Source organism: Panthera uncia, chromosome B1 (assembly GCF_023721935.1).
Source record: "Panthera uncia isolate 11264 chromosome B1, Puncia_PCG_1.0, whole genome shotgun sequence".
Lineage (NCBI taxonomy): Eukaryota > Metazoa > Chordata > Mammalia > Carnivora > Felidae > Panthera > Panthera uncia.
Window position 1 is genome coordinate 183639367 of NC_064811.1, and position 26333 is coordinate 183665699.

At 39.5% G+C, this 26333-nt stretch overlaps 1 long non-coding RNA gene across 2 annotated transcripts in view; it reads left to right on the plus strand.

Moving 5' to 3' along the window:
* LOC125923449 (uncharacterized) overlaps window positions 1-15503 on the plus strand; it is a 78944-nt gene extending 63441 nt beyond the window's left edge. For both annotated transcript variants that reach the window (XR_007458044.1, XR_007458046.1), the window contains one exon: window positions 15231-15503. This is a non-coding gene — a long non-coding RNA (uncharacterized LOC125923449). The remainder of the gene's footprint in view (window positions 1-15230) is intronic.
* Window positions 15504-26333: the final 10830 nt, after the last annotated feature.

The following is a 26333-nucleotide window of genomic DNA, read 5'->3' on the forward strand; positions in this document are numbered from 1 at the left end:
CTATAAACCTCTTAAAGAAATCATAGGGGTTAAATATTCATAACCTCAGATTTGGCAATGGATTATTAGATACAATGACTTAAGCCTACCTCATAGAAATATTTATTACAATCTAAAGGTCCTACATGAGGCAAGATGTTAGAAAGAAATTTGCTCATATTTACAGGTAGTATTTGGAAAAGGAATGATGTGTCATGAGGTAAAAAAGTCGTTTTCTTTCCCTACAAAATGGTTTTCCTAAAAGAAATTAGTAAAATAATCCAGAACTTTGTACTATAGTCCGTGACCTTTGAGCTCCTGAAGGTTTCAAACTAGAGGATTAGTACCGTCCTTTTCTACTTTCCTTCTCTCCATTCCAATCTGTCACATTAGTTGTAGGAAAACAAACTATTGAAATTTTGAGCCAAGAAAGTAGTTGCTTCCAAATTATAAGAAGTTTGCAAACTATTCCATGTGTTTGCACATTTTATTTAAAGAAATGAAATTTTCTAAAAACTCCACATGGCCATATTGTCTAGCCTTATGGATCTCCAAACATTTCATTAGTTGCAAATTTTGTAATGGAACAAAACTTGTTTTGTTTCTCTTTCACAAAGAAAAAGAAAGAAAATTAAAACAAAAGGTTGAACTCCTTTGCAGTTCTTTACTTACACAGATACAAAATCTCTCAAAAGGACTCTTTGTCAGCCATTTCTAGGGTTGCAATCTCTGCCCAGACACAGCAATGTTTTGCTTACATTAGCACGATGTCCTGTAATACAAGGCCTCTGACTGCTTTGGATAGAGATCTAAACCCTAGAAAAGATTACATGGGAATGTTTCATCAACTCACAGTTTAAATCAAAGATGACTAACAGAATCCTCAACGTCTTTCACTTTTAGCTTATTCCAAAATTGTGTCCTTTAATCCTAAAGAATCTCACTGAACATGGCTATTTTCTGGCAACAACATCTTGGTCCACTGTTATATCCTCAACAGCACAAAAATGCTGTGTTGTTCTCAATAAATATGAGATACATTTATATGAAACAAATATGTGCACATATGAGTGTATATGTTTTATGATACACAGACACAGAGCTGTAATAGGAAAGGTGTGGGTTTGGGAATGGAGATCGATTCTGAGGTAGGCATACGGATGCTAAATTTACAGATTCTACAGATCCAGATCAGGACTTCTATATGTTTCTTAACTCAGATGGCAATTTAGAGATCTCAGAGTCAAACTCCCATTAAATATAGGATTTCCTTCTTCAGTCTCCCTAATCTTGGCTTGAACACTTCCCATGCCCGAGCGTGTGTTATTCCAAAACCCTTTCTGAGACAGCTGAAATTTATAGATTGTTAATTACTATAGTTAGGTTGAAATCTGCTTCATGTTTTCTGCCCGTTGGCCTTCTATCAATCGCCTAAAACAAAAATGTCTAGTCTTTTGTGGGTGGGGAAAGAAAGAGACAGTCTAGTGGAAAGAAAAGTTTTGTTTTGTTTTATAAAGCATGTTGTGCAGTAAACTAATGATGAATAGGTTATGAACTAATATGAGGAGGTGCTTTCTGAGAATGATGACAAGAAGGACATGCTTCATTAAGCTGGACGTGCCACTTTCCAGGCTCAGGATCTCATCTATAAAATAAAATGATTTAACTAGTCAAGGGTTATAAGCACAAATGTTTTCAAGAGGCAGAGATGAAACATCAATGAACACAAGATAATAGGAAGGTTTGGCGATGGTGTTCAACTGAAAACTACTGCCCTCTAATGACATTCATATCCAATTTAAAAGTTGTTCTACTGTGAGTCCAAACAGGCACATCCACACCATCTGACCGTGGGCCTGCCCTTCTCTACCTTGTACTAGCTGACCGACTTTTCAACCTATCGCTCATGTTTCTTTCACCTATAACATCTACAGTTTTATGGTTAACTGACCCCTCACCATACTGGTCTCCTCTGACCATCCGCTATTCACAGTTCACCTGCACCTGCGTTGGCTTTCTGAGATGTGTGCGTTGTCCGTCTGTGCATTACCCATTCTTTTCGCTTTTGCGCACTCCAGCACTTTGGCTCTTAGGGCATATGGTTTCCATCCTCCGGAAGTTTCGTTGTCACTATGATGTATAAAACAGGAATATCTGTGTTTTGACAGTCTCAGGAAGATTCCATTTACCCAAAGGTTTAAAGTCAGAAAGATGACATTCTAGGCATTACCCACGACAGTGGGCAGGATGAATTTTGAGGATCAGGGTTATAGTTTTCGTGTCCTATAAACCCCCTTCATGTGTTAGCTTTCCAGTTATGTTTCCCCACACACACTGGTATCAAATTAAAAAAAACAAACATATAAAATTATCGCACTAATCCCAAATCTATGATTGATATGTAAATATCTGCCAAACTGTCTGTGACCATGTTTGTATTTATTTGTGAAAAATAGTTGTGGTGTGCAGTAAATAGTGCTGGCCTTGAGGGAATTAAAAGATACAAGGTCCTTCTCTGCCCCTTGGCAGATTGATCTTCCGCAAGAGATTGAATTTTTTGGACCCTAGTCCCTAATCCATAAAATAGAAAGACTGATGCACATCTGCTTGGAATTGGAAGTGAGAAGGCAAATTCCAATTGGAATTGGAAGTCATGGGATTGCTGCGAGAATGCAAATTGAGATATTGAACTTACCCTGCAAAATACAAAGAATTATATACAACAACCTGTAATTAAAATTAATTTACTCGACCCCTGTTTCTGAGATGTAGTAGGTTGTGAGGGACCAATGCTTCTGTGGTGCCAAAGTAGAAAAAGAAAGATATCCTCAAAGATAAGAGATGTGTAAAGACATCAGAGAGCTGTGGAAACGACAAAGAGTAAACCGACTAAAATTCCAGAAATATTATAAGGGATATCTGGTGACCAGGGCATTTGCTGCTTCTAGGCTCAGGCTGAGGATAGCCGAGGGTCCGATCAGAGATGTTTAGCACGGGGAAGAGAAACCAGAAGAGCATTTAGCAGTTGTATGGTGCCAGAGGACAACATGGAAACTTGGGGGAGCTGCAGATACACTGCTGTTTTACATCCTAGGGCCTTTGCTGAGTTCTGAGGTTTGGCAGGAGGGTGTAGAGCCAGGGCCCAAACTCCTAAAAGACGGAATGAGATTCCCCGCGGTTTCATAGGGCTTAGGAAACACACGGGCCAGGGGAGAGAGCTGCCTCACGTACATGACCAGTCCTGTCCTTAAGATTGCTGCGGTCTCTCCAAGTGGCCCGGGAAAGGTGGCTTGAGAGCCGGACTGGGAATTTCTAAAACACAGAGCTGGATCTCTTACAGTCTTTAAGGAAAGATGGAAGAGAAGGGAAATTAACGGCCTTTCAATCAAAAATACCGCACAACTACAGTCAAGGAATGGCAGCAAGCAGGATGTCATTAAATTTTATTGGCATTGCAACCCATTCAGCCCCAGTCCAGTGCAATCTCTGGATTCAAGTGATGCTCCCCTTAGTCTGTCTCTGTCTGCCTGCCCTTCGGTGGAAGACAAAGGCATCTGGGACTTCTAGCAGTCTTTTCATGATAGTTTAGAGCATAAAATAAGAAATTACTAAGTATATAGGAGCCAAGATAATATGACCAATAATCAAGAGGAAAAAATAAATCATTAGATGCAGAACCACAGATTTCAGTACTGGAGTGGACAAATACTTTTAAATAACTATAACAAAGTGTGCTTTCTAAAGACAAAAATGTATACAATAGAAATGCATAGACATATTTACCAAAAACCACGTACATTAATGTCTAATAGCAGCACTATTCATAATCATTAAAACTGGGAACTACCCGCAAAATGGTTGAATGGAAAAATAAATTGTGGTATATTCATATAATAAAATACATGCAGCAATGAAAATAGATAATCTAAAACTACTTCTAGTCATATAGATAAATCTAACAAATACAGTGCCCAGACCCAAAAGAATACATTCTCTATGATTCAATTTATACCAAGTTAGGAAAAATCACAAATAATCCATAATGGAGAAATAAGGAATAGTCGTACCTTAGAAGTGGGAGAAGCATCTGGAAAGAAACATAAGCAGAGCTTCCAGATGCTGGTAATGTTATGTCTCTTGATGGGGATGCTGGATACCACAGTGAAAATTTGTCAAGCTGTTTACACTTAGATTATGTGCACTTTTCTTGTGGGCTACAATAAAGAGTTTTCAAAAACTAAAAAATACATAATTAAATTGACTTACATTCTACAAAAATTCCCAAACTGACTATGTAGGCACAACCTCATTACCCAGAGAATTGACTTACAACCTAACTATTACATGGGGGGAAAAAGAATTCATCGGGAACAACTTTTTCCAAAGGCAACATTGTGAGGTTTTTTTCTACCAAAGCCAATCATTTCTCCAAACCACATGTCACACCTCCCTCTTAGTTCTTATTATTTGATAAAAATCTCTAGTAATTCCCTTCCCAAAGATGTTTTCTTGTGCGGGGTGTTCTTATTATTTAGTAGTAAAACACTCCTTTAAAACTCTTCGAGTTCTACAGGAAATCCCAGCCCATGGCCAAATGTGTTGGAGAATGTCTCGAAGGCAAATGGCAACACAGAGATGAGTTTTTCTCCAAAGCATTTCAACTTAGTCATCTTGCCTGGCACTGTAATCCTCAACTAAAAGCCTCTAACTAAAAGTCATCCATTCGTCACATCATGAAAGGATGCTGTTATCCCCTTGTAGTTGGCTTGGTCTGGATCTGCGAGAACTTGTTGACGCCCTGTCAGAATTCTGTACATCCCTTCCTTTCAGGGAACAAAACTTACTTACTCACTCAACAGGGACAAAACTTACTTGTGTATGACACTATCGTTAAAGCTGGAAATGCTGGCAAACTAAAAAGATATTCACAGAAAAATGTATTCGTGCAATAGCTGTCCTATAGCTATGACCATATACGTGTTTTTCCAGAAAACACTACGCATCTCAAAACACTGCAGTGTAGCTTCAATGGAAAATGTGCTTCCACAAAAAGCAGTCACACGAGGATATTCTCAGACTTAGTGAGCATAGGAGCCATTTTTCTTTACAGTGCTCTAAAAACCTTATTTCTTAAGTTTGTCACATCCTAGGCTAGAACAAAATGTAACAGTGTAAAGGATGACTAGGTTGCATTATGTACTGCGGGATCTGTATTCTATTAGCAGGGTCCCTGCCAGGCGTTTCGTAATTAAAACTCTATTGACCCATCTCTTTTTCCTCCAAAGCTGAAGAAGATTATTTAGTAGGTCATAAATTTAAAGGTCATCAGATCTAAGACTGTACAAATGAGCATAGTGCTGCCAGAAATGCCCTCAAAACAAGCATCGCTATGATGAGATCAGAAGCACAAGCAAGAACAAATACTGAGGACATGTTCCATATTTCTAGTTTCATCATTAGATGAAAACACTTTTTTATATCCAAATTCAAGTTTAGGCTCACGTAGTTTAAAGACCATGTCCATGATTATGTAAATATAATTAACAAACAGTGTCCATCACTGTGTAATCTGTGTTGTCTTTTTTTTTTTTTTTTCCATTATAAAATCTGTCTTGGGAACTGAATGCCAAAATCATAGTTCTTCTCTGTAGCCACTACAGGGATAAATCCATGGAAAATACATTCTTTAATCTGTCTCCCATTAGCAGGATCATCAGCAGATTTTATAAACAGCAGTTATAAACTTGTTTGCCAATTCCTTTTCTTCCTTCTGTATGTAAAAAGATCATTTATCTGTGTCCTCAATCTTAAAGTTTTCAAATGTCAAGCCTCATTTGACAGAAAAGACATATATTGTAAAAAATCCTTCCTTATGTCTCAAAAATTTAATTTTCCCTTGAGCCAGAACATTAGGCCTGTGGACCTTGGAGCAGTCTTCAATACCCGACACTTCAGAGAATTAAGGAAAGTGCAAATGGCAAGAGTTAGATAATTTGTTGAATGTTTGCGAGTTATCTTTTTAACATTATCAAAACAAGTTGGACGACCTCCAGAAAATGTCCTTTGGAGATAAGTCTAAGCACAAAAAAAAAAAAAAAAAAAAAAAAAAAAAGGATTTTTGCTCCCCCGCAAAGAAAATAAACACTTCACCCTAAGAAATAAAATTCCTTCTAGATCTCTAGGTTTTTAGTGCATCTGAATCGGTCATAACTTCAAGTGCACTTTTCTTCTGTGTCCACGATGGAGTCTGCATTAGGCTCCTCTATATATTTTAAAAGATAAAATAAAAGATAAAGTAAACTATAATCTTGATCTAGCCTCTGCCAGATTCATCCAAAAATTAATCTTGGAAAATTCAAGACAAAGCATAGATACATTTTTTTTTTTAATTTCAGACTAAAATAAACGGTCATTTCTCTCTGGAATATATTCATGTGGGCATATAAAGCATATCAGACATGTAGTATTTTAAAACCCTGAAGATTACAGGCCCTCCTTACAAGGAATGATTATTTTATACAATTGAATAATCAGTGTTGTAACAAAAGTTAATTGGAAACAAATTAAAGATAGAGTGAACATTTTTAATTTCAGACAATGGAACAATTCATCCCGTTTCTTTAAAGTGAGTTGCCAACTTTAAATGAATTGTGAGGTTTTTGTTGTTGTTGTTGTTGTTTGAAGTAACAGGAATACAAAGTTCATGTTTAATGTTACAGTTAATGATTGATTTCTGACCCTGACAACTAAAATCCTTTTCTCTGTCTCTCTCTCTCTCTCTCTTTTTTCTCTGGTGCTCAAGTTTTCTTTGGTCTTCAGCTTTGAAGTGGTTGCTTTATAAAACCAAGTAAAAATGCACAATGCCTCCATTAAGTATTGAACCTCCTTCTGACAGATTTCTTTTGTTCTACATAGGACAATCCATTCTTTTCCCTCATTAATTCTAATAAACTCAGACAGGTGGCTGGCCTTCTCAAAGGACTTGCTTTAAAAATATAACAAAACCTGTGTCTACACATATCAAATGAAGGGGAAAGTTAAGCTCCCTTTTGTTGAACTCAATTAGTGTGGACTGCCAAGCTCAATTATTTAGAGGAAGAAAAAAATATTTTCTTCACACAAGTAAGAATTGGCTTGAACCATCCAGATTAGGGGTCAGCAGACTATGACTCACAGGCCAAACAAGGCCCGCTGCCTGGTTTGTTTTTTTTTTATAAATAAAGTTTTATTGGAACACGGTGTGTTCATTTATTTATGCGTTGTCCAAGGTTGCTGTGGTAGCATAGTTGAATAGTTGTGACAGAGATCAAATGGCACATAAAGCCTAAAATATTTACTGTTTGGACATTTGCAGAAAGAAATTTGCCAAATCCTGAGCCAGATAAATATCTCAGCTCTCCACGTCAATCTTGCCTCCATAGAAGGAGCCCAAAACATGGGAGAATAACCCTTTGGGCAGCCTAAACTAACATTATGTTTTATGTTGAGTTTCTGTAAATCTTTATTTTAAAGAAGATGAGGAAGCAAACCATTTCGATCAGGACTTATTTTAATAGGCAATTATATCTGTTGGACTCTAGTTTTGCTGTAGCCTCAAAGGGCATATGGAAACTCTCCCTGTAAACTGCAGCTTACTTAGTTAAAGGCGTTTGTTGGTTTGATATGTGTGGTTTTCTCTTTAATTGCTGCAGGGATTTGGATTGAAGGTGTATTAAAATTTAAAATTCCGATCATTTTGCAAACTTGTCATTATGCATGCTATAGGCAAGTTAGTAGATTTAGTTATGCCAATGATTGCGAAAAGATACATTATTGCTGCATTATAATGCATAAACAGGTTTTATGTTCTTCTGCATAATATTAGAAACTCAAATTTATGGAGTCACAGAGCTGTGATCATCATCCAGGTTTTAAATAAGGAAGCAATTGGTGATTTATATCACACATAAAGAAGTTTCCTTGTCAAGGTGCTTGCTGATCCATGGCATATAATTTGGATAAATGAAACAAACCTTTGATGGGATCATTAGGAATTATTTGCATTCATGGTTTTTTTAGAAGTGTTTTTTTTTTGTGATTGTTAATCTCAGGTGGCACTTACCTCTTCTCAACAAATCTTGGTTGTTCAGAAGATCCATCTGAATAGCTTTTACATCAAAACTTTTAAAATTTAAATGTGTATGTGAAGATCTAGGTGTTGTGTATCAGCAGTTGTTAACATTATAATAAGACAACACACTGGAAGTTATGAGCCTCCTAATGAAAAAACACAGCTTTATCCATTAAGAAGTCTAGCCAAAAATACTCCTCCTCCTTCTCCTCCTCCTCCTCCTCCTAATAATGATAGAACCTAAATCTGATCTAAACTCTAGATACAATTACCAATTAACAGAAAATACAGAGAGCAAAGAAACATGCTAAATCACACTATGAGGCTACAACTCCCAAAATCCAGACTGGGAAAAACTATAGGATAATGGCCTCCTAGTGCCCTAACCAAATAACTGTCAAGGAAAAATAGTGAGGTGTAATGGAACCTACAGATTAATAAAATCTTAAACATATTAAAATCTTAAACATCATAAAATATTAAACACAATTGCATGTGTTTACCTTATTTGGGTCCTGACTCAAACAATTAAAAATCAGTTTATGACATTTAAGAGATAACTACAAATTTGGGCCCTGGCTAAATATATATAGGGAAGGAATTACTGTCAGTTTTTAAGAGTTAGCTATAAGTTTACTGTAGTTATGTGGGGTTTTTTGTTTTGTTTTGTTTTTAAGAATCCTCATCTTTAGGGGTGCCTGTGTGGCTCAGTCTGTTGAGCATCCGGCTTCAGCTCAGGTCATGGTCTCACGGTTCGTGGGTCTGAGCCCCGCATCAGGCTCTGTGCTGACAGCTCAGAGCCTGGAGCCTGCTTTGGATCCTGTGTCTCCCTCTCTCTCTGCCTCTCTCCCACTCTCTCACGCTCTTCTCTCTCTCTCTCTCTCAAAAATAAATAAATATTTGTTTAAATAAGAAGGCTTATCTACAGGGATGCATGCTAAAATCTTGAAGTTAAAAAGAAAATGTTTAAGATTTGTTTTAAAACGATAAAGGGAGAAAAATTAATTAAAAGTAAAATTTTAGGGGTGCCTGGGTGGCCCAGTTAGTTAAGCCTCTAACTCTTGATTTCAGCTCAGGTCATGATTTCATGGTTCGTGAGATAGACCCCATGTTGGGCTCTGTACTGACAGCACAGAGCCTGCTTGGGATTCTCTCTCTCCCTCTCTCTGCCCCTCCTCTGCTTGCTCTCTCTCTCTCTCTCTCTCTCTCTCTCTCAAAATAAATAAATAAATTTAGAACAAATAAGTAAATAATTTAAAAAATAATAAGAGAAAGGGTTAAGAGGGAAAATGAAACCAGATTGCGAGAGATCATGAATGTGGACACTGGATGATAAGTACATTGGGCTTACTGTGCTGTGTCTACTTTTGTAGCTATTTAAAATTTCCATAATAAAAAGGTAAAAATATATGTAGGATACCATATAAAGTAAGATGCCTCTTTATGACTAGTTTTACTAATGATTAGCGATAAATAAAGGAATAGATATAAGTAATTTATTTGGGCATGAAATTAGTTCTGGTACTTGCTTAAACAAAAAAGAATTCACTCTCTGGTTAGCCGTAATAAACAGTTATTTTTTAAAAAAATACATCTGTTTAGGTTTGTTTAACAAAATTCAGGAAATATAGGATTTGTGTTTTTCGGCTCACTTGCAATATGATTTGTAGTTTGTTCTTAAGACGGAATCCTTCACACACTTCTACCTAAATTGTATTCAAATCACGCTTCTTCTGGGTCCACCACGCATCAGGCAGGCTAGCTGAAGTTGGGCAGTGCTGAACTCAGGCTCTTTCTTCTCCGTTTCTTCCCCAGGAGGGATCGGATTTCTCTGTGGGAGATTTATGCAGGAAACACAAACAGAGAGCACCCGCACAGCTCTATGCCCCTCACTCACGTCCGTCTTCAAATGCACCAAACATTTATCCCCGCGCCCCTTTCAGGCTGCTGGATAAAGCTTACCTACTGCGCGAAGCTCACTGCCGTCTCCCAAGTACAGGTTCTGGGGAATGCTACAGACTGCATTTGCAGGGTAAAATAAGTCTAAAATGACCACATGCACACAAAGGGATATGTGGACGTCGGTAATTCAGTTCATATCTAATCAAGTCAACTAAGCTGAAGGGGTACATTTTGAATTCTTTCAGAAATGTTCTCTTATGACAGACTTGACATGTAGGGACATGAAAATCTTTTCACCGCGTCCTACAGGTTTTACTCATTAGCAAGGATAGAGTACGCATGTCTTTCTTTTTCCAGTTTTTTTCTCTCCTGTGACCATCACTTGTGGACTTCTCCACAAAGCTTCATGGTCATAATTTTTACTGTTTAAGTTTCAAATGTTCTTCTAGAAAAAAATCCAGCCAAGTTAATGCACGTGAAAACCTAACGTTTTCTGTGGCAGAGCGGTAAGCGGCTGGGGGGCCAGCTGCTGAGTCCGGGCACCTCGGACCCCAGCGGAGCCCTGGTGCTCGGGACCTCACCCGGACTTAGAAGCGGGTCTTCCTTCTTCTGGAATCTCTTGTCTCCACACCATCCTCTACAGAGCCAGTGGAGTGATGGGCACTTGCCCTGATTAAAACCTGTCATTGTCGGGGCGCCTGGGTGGCTCAGTCGGTTAAGCGTCCGACTTCGGCTCAGGTCACGATCTTGCAGTCTGTGAGTTCCAGCCCCGCGTCGGGCTCTGTGCTGATGGCTCAGAGCCTGGAGCCTGTTTCAGATTCTGTGTCTCCCTCTCTCTCTGCCCCTCCCCCATTCATGCTCTGTCTCTCTCTGTCTCAAAAATAAATAAACGTTAAAAAAAAATTTAAAAAAAAAAACCTGTCATTGTCGCCCCGTGACTTACAGTTGTAGCTCTGCCCACAACTACTCAGACTCATCTGTCACCACCCTCTTCCCCGCCTCTGTGCTGTGTATCATCTCCTCCTCCACCAAGCCTGCCCCAGACATGCCATGCTGCTTCTCACCTCTCCGAAAGCCCAGATCACTCTCTTTGCCTGGAATCGATACACACACACACACACACACACACTGCAAGCACATGGGTCTGCTTCACAGACACGTAGCATTCCTTCAATACCCTTCTCGGAAGTAACAATCTCTGGTCCACGGACCCTTTACTGTCATCCGTAGGCCATCGCTTCCTACGCTGCTGGTACATCACACTGTATGGGAATTTTTTCGTTAAGTGTCAGCCTGCTATTTTATGAGATCCTTTACTTCCAGCCACTGTGTTTACCTTTATGTCTTTAGCCTCCAGCCCAGCGTCGGGTGCACATTACACCTTCAGCAAGTGTTTGTTGAATGAATAAATGAATAATTTGAATGCTGTAGCTTACCTAGCAAATCCCTGGCTAAGATCTTCTGTAATAGTTCCATCAATTATTTAATAAATGTTTGCTTAGCATTTTGTGTAAGACACAATGCCCACCGTTGTTGTGGTTTACAAAGCTGAGCAGTGTGGTACGGTCCCTGGGCTGCTGGAGGGAAGATAGCTAATGTACACGTGTCACTGTATTCAAAACACAAAACACAAAACGCTACACGTTCCATAAAAGAGCGTAAGTGAATTTTTGTGCAAATTAGACAAGGAATAGGGAGGAGGTGCCAAACTTTTTAATGAGATGGAAAGCATTTAATCAAAACAAATTGTTCCAAAGCTGTTGAATAACATTCATATATTTGAATGAACCTTTGTTTTACTAGCCTTTCAGCTAACGTTTGAAACGTCTTTCTTATAGCTTAGAAGTATAAAGCTGCAGAAATACTAAAGATGTTAGAATCCAGCTGTCTTATTTTCTAAAGAAAAAAGCAGAAGTAGATCTCAGGGCTTCTCTCTCCCATTCTATAACTCTTAACACAGTGACAAACTGCCCCAGATTTTAAAACTTAATTCTGTCTATTGCTATGTGATTTGTGGTAACTGTAGACACAGACCCTAAAATGTGTTTGGAAAAAAAAAAATTGAAAGACAACATTTTGCTCATATCTACGCTGTATAGGATTATTGTAAACTCATTTCAAAATTTGCTTTTCTGTATTGCTTTCTTTTAAGGACTATTTATGGATAAAAATTAAGATGAATACAAAATTATATATAACTTAACTCTGGCAATAAAATAACTTTAAAGTTATTTGAAATATGGATGTATATATAATGTTTTCTTTGTTTCTCTATGGACTTTGAAGCATTTGGCAAATGATAAATCCATATGGACAGAAAATAACGTATGATTTTATATCATACAAACTGGTATAGTTGATGTTGGCAAATAAAGCTGATTATTAGAGGTGTAGAGAGGGTAAATGTTGGATAAAGATAATAGTCAAGGGGCGCCTGGGTGGCTCAGTCGGTTAAGCGGCCGACTTCGGCTCAGGTCATGATCTCGCGGTCCGTGAGTTCGAGCCCCGTGTTGGGCTCTGTGCTGACCGCTCAGAGCCTGGAGCCTGTTTCGGATTCTGTGTCTCCCTCTCTCTGACCCTCCCCCATTCACGATCTGTCTCTCCATGTCTCAAAAATAAATAAACGTTAAAAAATTAAAAAAAAAAAAAGATAATAGTCAAGTGGAAACCGGACAGGAAGTGACTTACTTACCTTTTTGATATGAAAAATCATCTGTCATATTCTTGAGAGTATTTTCCAGTATCTGTTGCTAACTGTGTCCCCTTTCAGAGAAATCTGGAAATAAATACTACAGTTCAGTTATAGGTTTGTCTACAGTTGTGGCTGCCAACTTTCAACTTCATAAATTGACAGAATTTCAAATATAAATTTGGGGATTAACATAGAGTCATCAACCTTTAAAGCTCTTGTCCAGTAAGAATATTTTTTTAAGTTTATTTATTTATTCTGAGAGAAAGAAAATGAGGGAGGGGCAGAGAGAGAGAGAGAGAGAGAGAGAGAGAGTCCCAAGCAGGCTCCCTGCTGCCAGTGGAGAGCCCACTGAGGGGCTCGAACTCACCAACCGTGAGATCGTGACCTGAACCGAAATCAAGAGTCAGACATGTAACTGACTGAGCCACCCGGGTGCCCCCAGTAAGAACACTTTTTAAAAGAAAAGAAAAAAATCATTGTAACAGTGACCATATTTCAAAAGAATGTTCTAATACCAAAATAGTGGGAAGGGTACAATATCAGAATAGAGAACAATATTTCAGGAAGAAAAAATGATTGTAAGGGCCACTATATTATATTAATTTTTCTCACTTCAGAATGGACTGGTGATGCTTTTAGCTCATTTAGTAACTAGGAACCACCAGAGGAAGGGAGGGAAGACCAAAAGGATTCAACGAAAACTTAATAAGAGTACAGAAGTGGGGAAAGAATATCCTATTTGTGAAAAGGCTTATTTCCTAGAAGTAAACGTTAGTTTCTTATTTCCATGTCTCCCCTTTGCTCCAGGCGACATAGCCAGTGCGGCCAACTCACTGGGCTCTCATGAAACTCTCACACTTAGCTTCAAGTTTTAAAGAACCGCAGAAATTTCTGAGCGTATTGTAGTATTTATTTTAGAACGTTGCTCATATTCTTGGCAAGTAATAAAACAGGACCTAACATATTTGGGGCTTAATAATGCTGTAGCCTTCTTTGAAAGGCTTCTAATCAAGACTTGGAAAATGGCCTTCCTAAGATCTTTTCAAGATGAAAACTGCTGGCACATAATACTTGACCCCAGAAATCAGTAATCTTGTTCTCAGCTGAGCCCACATCTACCTACAGCCCATATTCTTTCAACACCTGCAATGTGACATGCAGGCAAGGGCCAGGTCCTAGGGCACTGTCAGTACCAACATGAGTCCTGACCTACAAATGACTTAAAACCGGATATGCACGCCGAGGCAATAGAGACTCAGAGTGACTTTTTAAGAAGGAAGGCGTGATTATGAATGTTCGTTAACAGCACTGCAAACTAGTTCAGAAACTTACCTTGGGATTTAAGTCCAAAAACTACTTCAGTGTTGGTCATTGTTGTGATGTTTCTAAGCCATGATATTAGCCGATCATAAAAACAACAACTATTACCCTATATAAAAAGCAACATGCCAAAAGGAAAAAAAAAATGTTGAGGCTATGGCATGATTGAAAAACATTGGGACTACATAGATAAGCCTCTTTTTGCATGGTGTTTTTCTAACTTTTAAGTTTCTGGCTCTCCTTCCAGCTCTGCCAGTGTTTAGCAACGTACAGGTTTAGAAAAGTAGTATGGTGTATATGGAGCCTTTCAAGATGTTAACATAAGGACAGTGAACACACCCCAATGACCTCAAAGAATAATATGACCAAAGAGACACTAATAATTTACAGGTCATGCACACGTAGTCACATATTGCATACGAAAGAGCAAATCTAAAAACCGTTGTTAGTAAATTGTTGATATCTAACTCAATAAATCTGAATTTTGGAGAATGATCGTGGTATAAATGTTAAATGTGTGTTAGTGAGAGATCTGCCTTCACACCAAAGCCTTTCTGAGTTAATGATAGTGGCTATTACATTCCATATATAATGTCAATGTCTCGAGAACACTTTGGCAGAAATAGTACCATTTAACTTAGCCCACTTTTTGTCCTTCACACATCCTCTGTTAAGAAATAAATTATTGTGCTAAAGAAAGGAGTTTGTGATATTAAATTAACAGATATAAGCTAAGCACTTCAGCTGGAAATGCCACCTTTGGAGCTATATCCTTTATAAATTGTTATTGGAAGTTCTGAAAAATCAATTTTAACCTTGTACAGGAACTAAAAGCAAAATAATCATGAAGTGTGTGGAGACAGAAAGGAACCATAAGCCAAAGAATAGAAAAATGTGGACTTTCGGTGGTGAAAACAATAAATCCTAGATACATTGGTCCAATTTCAATAGTAAATCAGTTTTTGATTATTTTATACTCTATACACTTTTCTGCCATTATTAAAACAATAAATAACATCCGAGAAGCAAAACTTGTGACTAAAAAAACCCAATTTCACTAAAAGGAGATAAAATCTTATGCTTTAAAAGCGCAGGCAACTATTTAGCCCCAATGAACGTATGGTGTTCCATACTTCATGCTTAGAACTCACTTAGCCCTCAAAAGAGAATTTAGTTATGGTGTAAGACCAATTAATGACTCATTGGTCCTCCCTTATTTTCCTACAGACAGACACCCGTTGAAGTCAAATCTCAGGCTGAAGACTGAATTTAGTCGGACAAATCGGGACTCACATCTTTAAACCTGTCTCTTCACCCAAATCATTAGGACAATGGTCCTCACCTGCCTCATGTGGTTAATCAGCAGATTCAATGAGAAAATGTATTTGAATGCTATCACATATTAAGCATTCAAAAGAACCAGCAGTAGTAGCATTAGGAAAAGTTATAATATTAAAGTACATGAATTAGAACAAGGGAAAAGAACTGAATTAAATATTTCATGGCATTAGGCATGATAATCTGATTCATCATTCTCAAGTAGGACGGTGTTGCCGATGGAATTTGAATAGTCCGTGCAGAAGGAGATCTTGCAGCCCGTTCTTATTAGGAATGTCCTGGGGCGCCTGGGTGGCGCAGTCGGTTAAGCGTCCGACTTCAGCCAGGTCACGATCTCGCGGTCCGTGAGTTCGAGCCCCGCGTCGGGCTCTGGGCTGATGGCTCGGAGCCTGGAGCCTGTTTCAGATTCTGTGTCTCCCTCTCTCTCTGCCCCTCCCCCGTTCATGCTCTGTCTCTCTCTGTCGCAAAAATAAATAAAAAAAACGTTGAAAAAAAAATTAAAAAAAAAAAAAAAAAAAAAAAGGAATGTCCTTACTACTAGGATAGAAAGAATTGAAGCCTGTTGGCCAAAGCTGCTTCTTCCTTTGAGAGTGGTCGCCTGGCTCTGCCACACTTTGCTTGTTTAAATTCCATTTTTCCAGGCTTCCAATATTGCCCAACCTCTCTTGATCATATCCTTGCGATTCTTCCCTTGGATATGCTAACACGCTCAACCCAGTTACAGTCTTACAGACCCACAAGTCATTCTTCCTTCTCCTTGTGATCTGAGATGATCAGTTAAGGAACTGATCTTACGGTTTAATTTTCTGAAGGACAAACTTCACCTCTATTCCAAGTCGAATGGGACACCACCAAGAATAATCAAACAAGAACATCTGCAAAATGCAGTCATTTTTTTTTTTTTTTATCTTCGTGTAGTATGAAATCCAGTTTGACTCTAGGTTGTGTTAAACCTAGGATTTGACATGTCTGGGCATATCTGGAAGACGAGTCAGGTCAACCTGGCAAGACTCTATTTAAATGACAGGTGGGAAGGTTCCTTGAAATATAACTATCTCGAGGGAGGCTTTACTCAAGATACACACGTTTAGTGAAAGGACGGCAGAGTGCCTTGCAGAGGCGATTCTGAGCACAAGATCGTTTCTGTCACTGACATGTTCTTGAGTATGTGTCCACTATGCTTAAGTTCTAGGAAAAGGAGCTGAATTAAAACCGGGAAGAAGACCCAAAAGAGCCATATATTACAATCCCACCAAGAACAAAAGCACTACTAGGCTAACCGTCTTATCATTTCTGCAAAAATGTTGCTCAACTTTGAGCATCAGAAGCAAGAACTCAGTGAACTGAGGGAGACAGCTGGACCTACCAGTGCCAGGAAATCCAGGAGAGTTCCATGAGGCCCCTTAGGGCCCTCAGGCATATCCCCTTAGCAGAATTAATCACAACAAAGGGAAAGGTCCATCCAGAAAGAAAAATTAAAGCCACTCGTGGTATTTCTCCACAAAGCATCCCCAAAGTGATCTCAAAATTCCTTGGGGCCAGAATTTAAGCTGCTTGGGATCTCCATGGAGGAAGGCTAGGGAGTCAGCAAAACTCTGTTTTCTTTCTGCTCTAGTAACTTTGTTTTTACATCCAGGTCATTGTGAAAGAGGAACTGTGTAAATAGATTACATTAACATATTATTTCAAACAGTTTCAGCTAATCAACCCAGCTTTTTTTTTTTCTGTTTTTCTTTTTTTCCAGTATCACAGTGTTTATTGATAGATACAAGTATATAAAATCAGGGCATGAACATGACTTGATAAATTAACTACACTTAATTTCAAACAGTTTTTGGCCAATCAACTCAGCTCTTTAAAACCATATGCTGGTCCTTCATGATAAACCATAGTTGGACATAGAGAAGGAAACTTCTCATTTGTTCTGATAAGGAGGACTATTTTTTTTTTTTAATGAATGTTTTCCTTATTTTTGAGAGAGCGTGTGAGTGGGGTAGGGGCAGAGAGAGAGGGAGAGAGGATGACTGTTTTACAGTGCACCCAACAAGCCAAATGTAAAGATTAGAATCCATTCTTTCAAGCTACCATTTTATATATATTATCAAACCAGGCAATAATTGTTAAGAACATGGACAGTGGAAACAATTTGCATGAGTTAGTCAAGTGCCAGCTAAAACACTGAGCTCTTTCTCTATCTAGCTTATTTGTAAAATAAAGACAATACTTGTAACCACCTCATGGTGTTGTGAGAATTAAAAGAGTTAATGTCTAAAGTACTTAGAACAATGCCAGGTACTTGCTTAAGGTTAGCTGAGTAAAACTTAGTTAATAAATGACTAAATACACATTCATCCCACAAATATTTATTGAGTGCACATAAAAGCATAATGAGAACTTCTGATACTGGGGATATGGGAAAGAACAAAACACACAAAATTACCTTCCTCAAGGAGCTTATATTCTGAGTATTCCGTGAACCATAATCAATAGCTAAATACTCCAGGGTACCATATTAAAATGTTTCCATACAATCAGGCATTCAGGGCTTGTAATGTCTCACGTTCCATATAGCACTACTAAAAATCAAAATTTTTACCTACATTTTGAATACTTTTTTTTAGCATGAATATCCAAAAGTAGAAATCCTGGGTCAAAAGTTGCCAACGTTATATTTTAAGGAATAGATGCCTGATTCTTCAAAATAGTTGTGGTTAAACCTCTTTGGAAAGTAGCTAAAATGATGATGGCCAGCACTCTAATTTCTGACTGTGTTAATAAATTTATTTGCAAAAATATAAATATTTTTTTATATTTATTTGCAAAAATATAAATAACCTTAGACCTCTGCTAATATAATAGATTTCAGTTATATTGTACTCAAAGAACAGCTCTTCATGGCAAAGCCTTTTTTGGAGGGTGGATTCCATGCAGAAGTTATGAACTTGTGATTAGAGAAGAAGCCATCGATTTTCACCATTTAGGTACACTTAAAAGCTTCAAGAATTAATATGTTTTGAAGCACGAATGGCCCCATATTAAGACAGGTTTCAGGGGCACTGGGCAGCTCAGTAGATTAAGTGACCAACTCTGTTTTTTTCTTTTTTTTCCCTTTTTTCTTTTTTCTTTAATATTTATTACCTTTGAGAGACAGAGAGAGAGCATGAGCCAGGGAGGGGCAGAGAGAGAGGGAGACACAGGATCGGAAGCAGGCTCCAGGCTCTGAGCTGCCAGCACAGAGCCTGATGTGGGGCTCGAACCCATGAACTGTGAGATCATGACCTGAACCGAAGTCGGATGCTTGACCGACTGAGCCACCCAGGCGCCCCTCTTTTGTTTTCTTTTAAATTGTCCTGTGTAAGGGCACCTGGGTGGCTCAATCAGTTAAGCATCCGACTTCGGCTCAGGTCATGATTTTTTGGCTCATGAGTGTGAGCCCCTCGTCAGGCTCTGTGCTGACGGCTCAGAGCCTGGAGCCTGTTTCAGATCCTGTGTCCCTCTCTCTCTGCCCTTCCCTGACTCTAGCTCTGTCTCTCTCTTTCTCTCTCTCAGAGATGAATAAACATTAAAAAATTTTTTAACTGTCCTGTTTATTATGTATTTGAAGATTCAAAACAATATAAAATCCATGTGAGAAGAAATTGAGCTCAGAAGTCATACATAAATAGATTCTAGTAAAACCAATTAAAAATTTTCAATTGAAATCACATAATCTGCCCATTTCTTCACTGGGTTATTTGTTTTTCGGGTGTGGAGTTTGGTGAGCTCTTTATAGATTTTGGATACTAGCCCTTTGTCCGATATGTCATTTGCAAATATCTTTTCCCATTCCGTTTCATATATTAAAAAAAATAAATAAATAAAAAATAAAAAAAATTAAAACAAAACAAAACAAAAAGACATCACATAATCAGTGACAGGCACTTCAGCATCACTCCTAGCTTCGCATGGCACCTTGTTCAGCTATAAACGTGGCATTAGAAAGCGTCTGAGAACCGTTTTACCAGCAAGTGTATAAAATCTGTGATCTGGCCTCCTTGAGCAGCTACACAGTAGGACGCCTTTGGGGAAGGAATCAGTCTCTGTGTACGGACCTAACTTGAATTCTAGAACTACCGGCAAAAGAATAGTCCTTCCTTAAACCAATGATTGTTCCCACTGAACTGGCAACTTAAAAAGAAAAGTACTTGGGGTGCCTGGGTGTCTCAGCTGGTTGTGTCTGACTCTTGATTTCGGCTTAGGTCACGATCTCACGGTTCGTGAGTTCAAGCCTCACGTCGAGCTCTGCACGCTGACAGCACAGAGCCTGCCTGGGATTCTCTCTCTCCCTCTCTCTTTGCCCCTCCTCCACTCTCTCTGTCTCTCAAAATAAATAAACTTAAAAAAGGAAAAAAAGAAAAAGAAAAGCAATATCCAGGATTGGGTAGGGTACAGGGACACAGGAATTCTCATACACTTCAGATGAGAGTGTCCATTAATACAGGCTTTCAAAAGGCAGCATTGGCTAGTGGTTAGTGACAGGAGTTTGGAGTCAGGAAGACCTTCGTCTCAGTTCTGGTTTTCTTACTTCCCGGACATGTGAAATTGGCCATTTTTTAAGTCCTTTAGCCCCCCACCCCCCGCCTTTTTTTATTTTTTTTTACCATCTTTAAAATGGGTATAATGATAAAATCAAATTTTAATGTCATAATGCAGATTAAAATACAGTGCCTAGCACGCCATAAGCATTCCTGTGTTTGGTTCCATTATGATTATCACTTCTTAAGATTGTAATTTGGCAATATACACAGAGCCTGTAGGTTAAACATTAGCTTCTGAGCCAGAAATTCCACTTTTAGGAATTCAGCCTTAGTAAATAATTAAGGGCACCCACAATGATTTAGCTGCCAGGACACCGTGGAATTTCAGAATCATAATTCTGAATATCCCTCGTATGTGTTGGGTTTGGAGCTAGAACAAAAAGATAGAAAGTGAGATGATAGTAACTCCAGGTCTTACTTGCTGGTAAATAGCCTTTCTGGAATACTTTTGAAGTGAAATAAAGAATTTAAAATTCTGATTATTGTACCAGAATAATGCTATCTGGAATAATGGTCTTGAAGTTTAGGGTGAAAAACACACTTTAGAAAATAATTGTCAATTTGAAACTTTCCCTGAAGCTTTAAGTTTGGGTTTTGTTTCTCATCTCTAGTGAAGAAATGCTTTTAGCTGACAATAACTAATTAATAACAAGATTAGCCCCAGGGCAGTATTTACTTGGTGTGATTCCCTAAACCCCCTGTATTAAAATTCACTGATTTGTTTGTTAAACATACAGATTCCCATGTTCATCTCAGTCCTGCTAAATCAGAATCCTGGACAGGGGGTTGGAAATCTGTACATTCTAAAAGCACCCAGAGGTTAAACAGGCTGAAGTTTTGGTTCCGGTCCCCATGGGGATGGAAGAACGCTCGCCCACCCAGGAGAGCAATTGCAGATCTTCTCAAGTTGAGAGATTCAAGGTCGGGACCTCTCATGCATTATTTGAAAAGACAAACATAAAAAGAAATGACTTTTTAAAGGAAAAGGGAAGAATGCAGGGTTATTTTGCATTTGCTGGCTTGTGAAAATATATTAGATCATTTTAAATACGACCATTTGTGTCCTCATCTGCTTCTGTATATGTATATTTCCAGGATTGTGTCAGTACGTTTTTCCTTAGGCGTTTCATCTGTAAAGAATGTACCTATAAGCATTCCATTCCTTAAGGGGCACTTGCTTATAAACTCTTACACCCCTAAGAAAAAATAACAGCTGCCCAGAGCCTAGCTCTAGCAAAGGGTCTCATTTTTCTCTCTCCACTCTCTTTGTTGGTATAAGCCTTAAATTTATCGTCACAGATGAATGCAGTTGAAAGATTGGCTTTCAAAAGGTCAACATGGTCCACTCAATGGCAACCATTCTGTAGAACAGAACGAGTTCCCTCTGCATCCTTTTGACGTTGTGAGTTGTTTCTCACTTAGGTTGTGTGAGGTGACAATGAAAAACTTGATAATCCATTTTTAACTTGTATATCACTTTTTCAAGCAATTCAGTTTTTAAAAAAGTAAGAGCAGCATTTTAGTAACCCAGACTCTATGGTAGACCTTTGCTTTGGAACCTTCCATACATAATGCCATAAAAGTTTAAGATGTTTAAACATGACAGTGGCTCAAGGAAATTGCTGATGAACTAAAGAGAAAGGGGTAGCTGTTTCAACTGATGTGGAATTTCTTAATTGGTCAAAGATTTATGTATCTGTGTACATTCAATTTATATATGTCAAATATGCATATGTATCTTTGTCTATACAGTAGGCTATGCCTACCTATTATATAGTTATTAGGCATAAAAAGGGTTCACATTAATGACAAAATTAAAATTTACTTTAATGCAGGCTGGAGTTTTAGGTGTTTCCCCCCATATTCCAATATCCAAAATCTGAGTCTACTATGTAAAATCTGATACCATGTATTTGTGATTGAACATGGTGGCCCTGGCACCAACCAGTCCCATCCACACTATCCTAGCTCCCATTTTCCCCACTCGCACACATACGCACACAAGTTATCCACACGGAAACAGACAAAATCTTCCGATGTGATTTCTCAGTAACGGAAATTACAAATCTCCACAGTAAGGTGTCATACCTAAATGCCCCAGTCTGAGATCCCTTGTGTTTTAGAAAGGGCTGTAAGTTCCCATCCAATGTCCATCCCCCTCACACACAGCTGAGGCACCCTTTGGGCACTAGTCCAGTCTCCTGGCCTGGGGAGTGAGAAATCCTGGCCAAGGGCCAACAGGGCAGAAAGAGGAGAAGGACCTCACGAGCATGTTCTCCTGGCATCTGGGACTCTTGAGGCAGCGGGATGGAGGTAGGGTGTGAAGACCAGAGTGGGGAAGCAAGGAGGGGACAGTCGATAGGCATAGCTTTCAAATACAGCCAAAGCTGGCAGACAGGTCCCGAGCCTTTAGCATTAGACCCCCAGCACCTGTATCCACAGATCGCTCTCTTTAGGCAAGTGGGGGAGTCTAGAGAGGGACATTTATCAAATGTTCTTACCCAACCCCCTGAGCGTTCTTTGAAAGATTGTTTTCTAAGCCTCCACTGTCCCAATAACCTGCAGTTCTCATTTACAAATTTAAAAGAATATGAATCTTACTGTTCAATTAGAATGTAAGGTTTCTTTAAAGCCTAGAAAATGACACTTTGGCATAAACACATTTTCTACAAAGAGTAAATAACTACAGTTAGAGCCTGTCTTATTTTAATTGAGAGAAATTTCTGTAGCTAAACACAACACTGGAGCTGGAATAGGAGCAGGGAGGCCACGGGAGGAAAGGAAACAGGAAGGGCAGACCAAAGGCATCTGACCCGATCTTCACTCTGCGACTTCGTAGCTTTCCCGAGGACCTGCCCGTCTCCTCAGTGATGGAAACCGGAGATAATGTAGATGCACTTTTGGTATTTAATGTTCTCCTTGGCTGGGCACAAAGTGCGTTGGCCTGAATGCTGCCTGACTTTGCCTGGGTGTGGCAGACTTCTCTACTCGGCAGGTCGGTAGTGCCTACTATTCATGAAACTCCTACAGCGACAGAACAAGATGCTGTTACATTATCCATTTGGAAATTCTCTCTCGCACCTCTGCCCTCCCTTTGGAGTTGCCTTCTCAACTTACCACCGTCCCTCCAGCCACCTTCTTGAACGTTTCCTCCGTCCAAACACAGGTCCTGTCTTGGGCTTCTCACTCTACCTACTCTTCCAGGGCAATCTCATCCATTCCTGTGGCTTCGGCTATGATCTTTACATCCACAATATTCTACCCTGAGTGGGGAGTTCTAGATCTAACATCCAAGTTCACATTAAACAACTCCCCCTGAATATCCTGCAGGCACTTCAAGCACCAGCATCTAAGAAGGAACTCATCACTGTTTACCATCCCCCAGAGGCTGCGTTCCCCAGCTGGGCACAGGACGCCATCACTCTGTCCCTCGGTCGGCAACCTGGGCATTGCCCTGGGCTCTTTATTCTTTCACACGAGTCCCCTCTCCCTGCCACACCGCACATTGAGACAGTCACCAAATCCTGTTGTCCTAAAGGATTCTACCACTCTCCATTCCCCTGCGTCTAGCCTCGTCCAGGCTAACGGCTCTTTCCTCTGTTGAGGAAAAATGGTGTTTCATATTCCCGTCTGTCCTCATTAGTCCCAATTGGAAAAATCCAACGCGTTCTAAAATGCAAAACTCATGAAGCCAATTTTTCCCTGGACTATGTCAGTACTTTTCTGTGTTCATGGATTCAATCTAAAAGTTCTAATGCTGCTGCTTTATCCTTCTAGCCTTAATAGACCATTATGCTCCTCTCTTGCCACGGGCATTATCTTCAACTTGTTTTTCTTTATGCTCTTTGAGATACAAAGCTCCAAGCCATCTCAGTACTTACCTTCATTCCAGATTGTTCTTTCAGCTTGAACTCCACCCTTGCTTTGGCCTGGCCACTTCTTCATGGTACTTGTGATAATATGACTTTTTCTTTTTTAATCTTTATTTATATTTGGGGGGGGCGGGGAGGGGGGACACAAGTAGGGGAGGGGTAGAGAGGGAGACACAGATTCCCAAGCAGGCTCCAGGCTCTGAGTTAACAGCTCAGAGCCTGATGGGGGTTCGAACCCACAAACTGTGAGATCATGACCTGAGCTGAAGCCGGACGCTTAACCGACTGAGCCACCCAGGCACCCCAATAATATGACTTCTGAAGACTGGCCTTCCCCAGCTCTCAAGCCGGTTAGATCCCTGAGACAGCCTGGCTGCTTTCCTATGCCAAATTGACTCTCCTCATCTTTCACAATAACAACCTGGGTGGTGTTCATGCCGCAAGGTGACCAGCCAAAACACTCACCTTCTGTGCAGGAGAGGTCATGTGACCCAGCTCTGGCCAATAAGAGCTCACTGGAAGTGTCCTAGGGGGGCTTACAAGAATATTTTAAAGAGAAAGACTCACTTGGCATGCACCTTTGCCTTTTGCACTCTGCCTTTGTCTTTCCCTCTCCCTTCCCTCTGCTTGACCCATGAGTGATGTCTAGATGTAAAACAAACCAACTTTTTAGAAACATGAGGAAAAAAACTCACATTATGATGATGGAACAGGAAGGTAAAAGGAACTTGAGTACCTAATGATATCTGTGGGCTCTGACATATTCGGGTGGGAACCCGCACTTTTTTAAGCTTACTGCCTTGTCCGTTGCTATATGTCTCATCCTGTACTAGACACGAAGTAGAAACAAAAGAGCTGGGATGAATAAGTGAATGCAAGGAGGGTGCAGCAGTCCCTAGGAGCAGTGGGAAGGAGTTTCTTCCAACACTAAGTCACTTGTTCCTTTTTAAAGGCTTAAAGTTTTAAAAGTTCTGTGAATATTTAAATACAAATGTCTAGATAGGAGGGTCTAATATCTCTTATTGATCATTCCTCTGATTTGAAACCCTGAAACGTAGGTTAAAAGGCAGGCATTGTATAGTTAGGGAAATAAGCTGAAACATTAATATTAATGATGAAGTTAGTTTATCAGGTAATCTACTCATAATATGCTTACCTGGACCTTGGGAGAATAGGACAAGACCCCAGATAAAAGTTCATGGGAGGGGCGCCTGGGTGGCTCAGTCGGTTAAGCATCTGACTTCAGCTCAGGTCATGATCTCACGGTCTGTGAGTTCGAGCCCCGCGTCGGGCTCTGTGCTGACAGCTCAGAGCCTGGAGCCTGCTTTGGATTCTGTGTCTCCCTCTCTCTCTGCCCCTCCCACATTCATGATCTGTCTCTCTCTGTCTCAAAAATAAATAAACGTTAAAAAAAATTTTTTTTAAATGTTCATGGGAAAAAGGAAGCAAATTGGAGACAATGAGAAGGGGCTGGTCTAAACACGGTCTGGAATCTTAGGAAGTGCTTCTGTACCAGTATCCGTGTTGACCATAAACAGAGAGATCTCCTTTCTTTCACACGAAACAGCTCTGCAGGGATCGAAGTGTAAGTTTTCACCTCCTTTACATTTGAAACATTTGCAAGTTTGCAGAGGAGTGATACCATTTTCACTAACTGCAAGACCGCTCTACGACGACATTAAAAACTGCTATAGGACAGTGATTCAGAGTTGGTGGGGGAAAGGAAATTCCCTCTTTGTGGCGCACCATCCATGGAAATACCAACCTCGTGTACCGTCCATGGAAAGGGCGATGCCTGACGGCCAAATAGCGACTTCATCTATCACCAGGTTTCATGTGTATCACCGCGAGTAGAGAGAGGAGAGGGTAAAAATAATAAGCTAGTATCTTCTGGGGGATGTTACTTAGCAGGTTACTTTAATTAAGAGAAGAAAAGACCAAAATTAATTATCATAGAGTTAGTCCTGAACGTCTGAGACAAGAAATTAAATGCTCATTGCACCTCCTTTGGAACATCCCTGAAACAGCAGACAAATAACAAAGAGACGGACTACGGAGAAGAGAAACAGATACAGGGTTTTCTGGTATTTTGATGCTAAGTCTACTTTAAAAACTTTCAAAATATGTAAAGAATATTTTGATCCAATGGCTCAAAATTACCAAGATAATGCAAAATAAATCAGCAGGTTGCCAGTTGACATATTCTCTCTTTAGTGGTCACGCATGAGCCAAAGTAAATAAAATATAGGTGCATTGGGACTGTAGTTTTTTGAAAGGACTTCTGTTTGGCGTTAATAAGTGACGAATCTCTGTATTCAGATAATTAACTGCAAATGATATGCTATCTCGTTTTTATTTGCTCTTTTTAATGAAAGGAATTTCACTAATGTTCTTCATTTCCTGAGCAGCTATAGCAATGATCTCCCCACGTTAAACCCTGCGGCCTGTGACTCAAAAAAGACATGTCCGAACGCAAACCTCGCCTAACAATTGAGGTAGTGTTAGTAGGAAAAGGGACAGGCTTAGACAAGACAAGCCAGGAA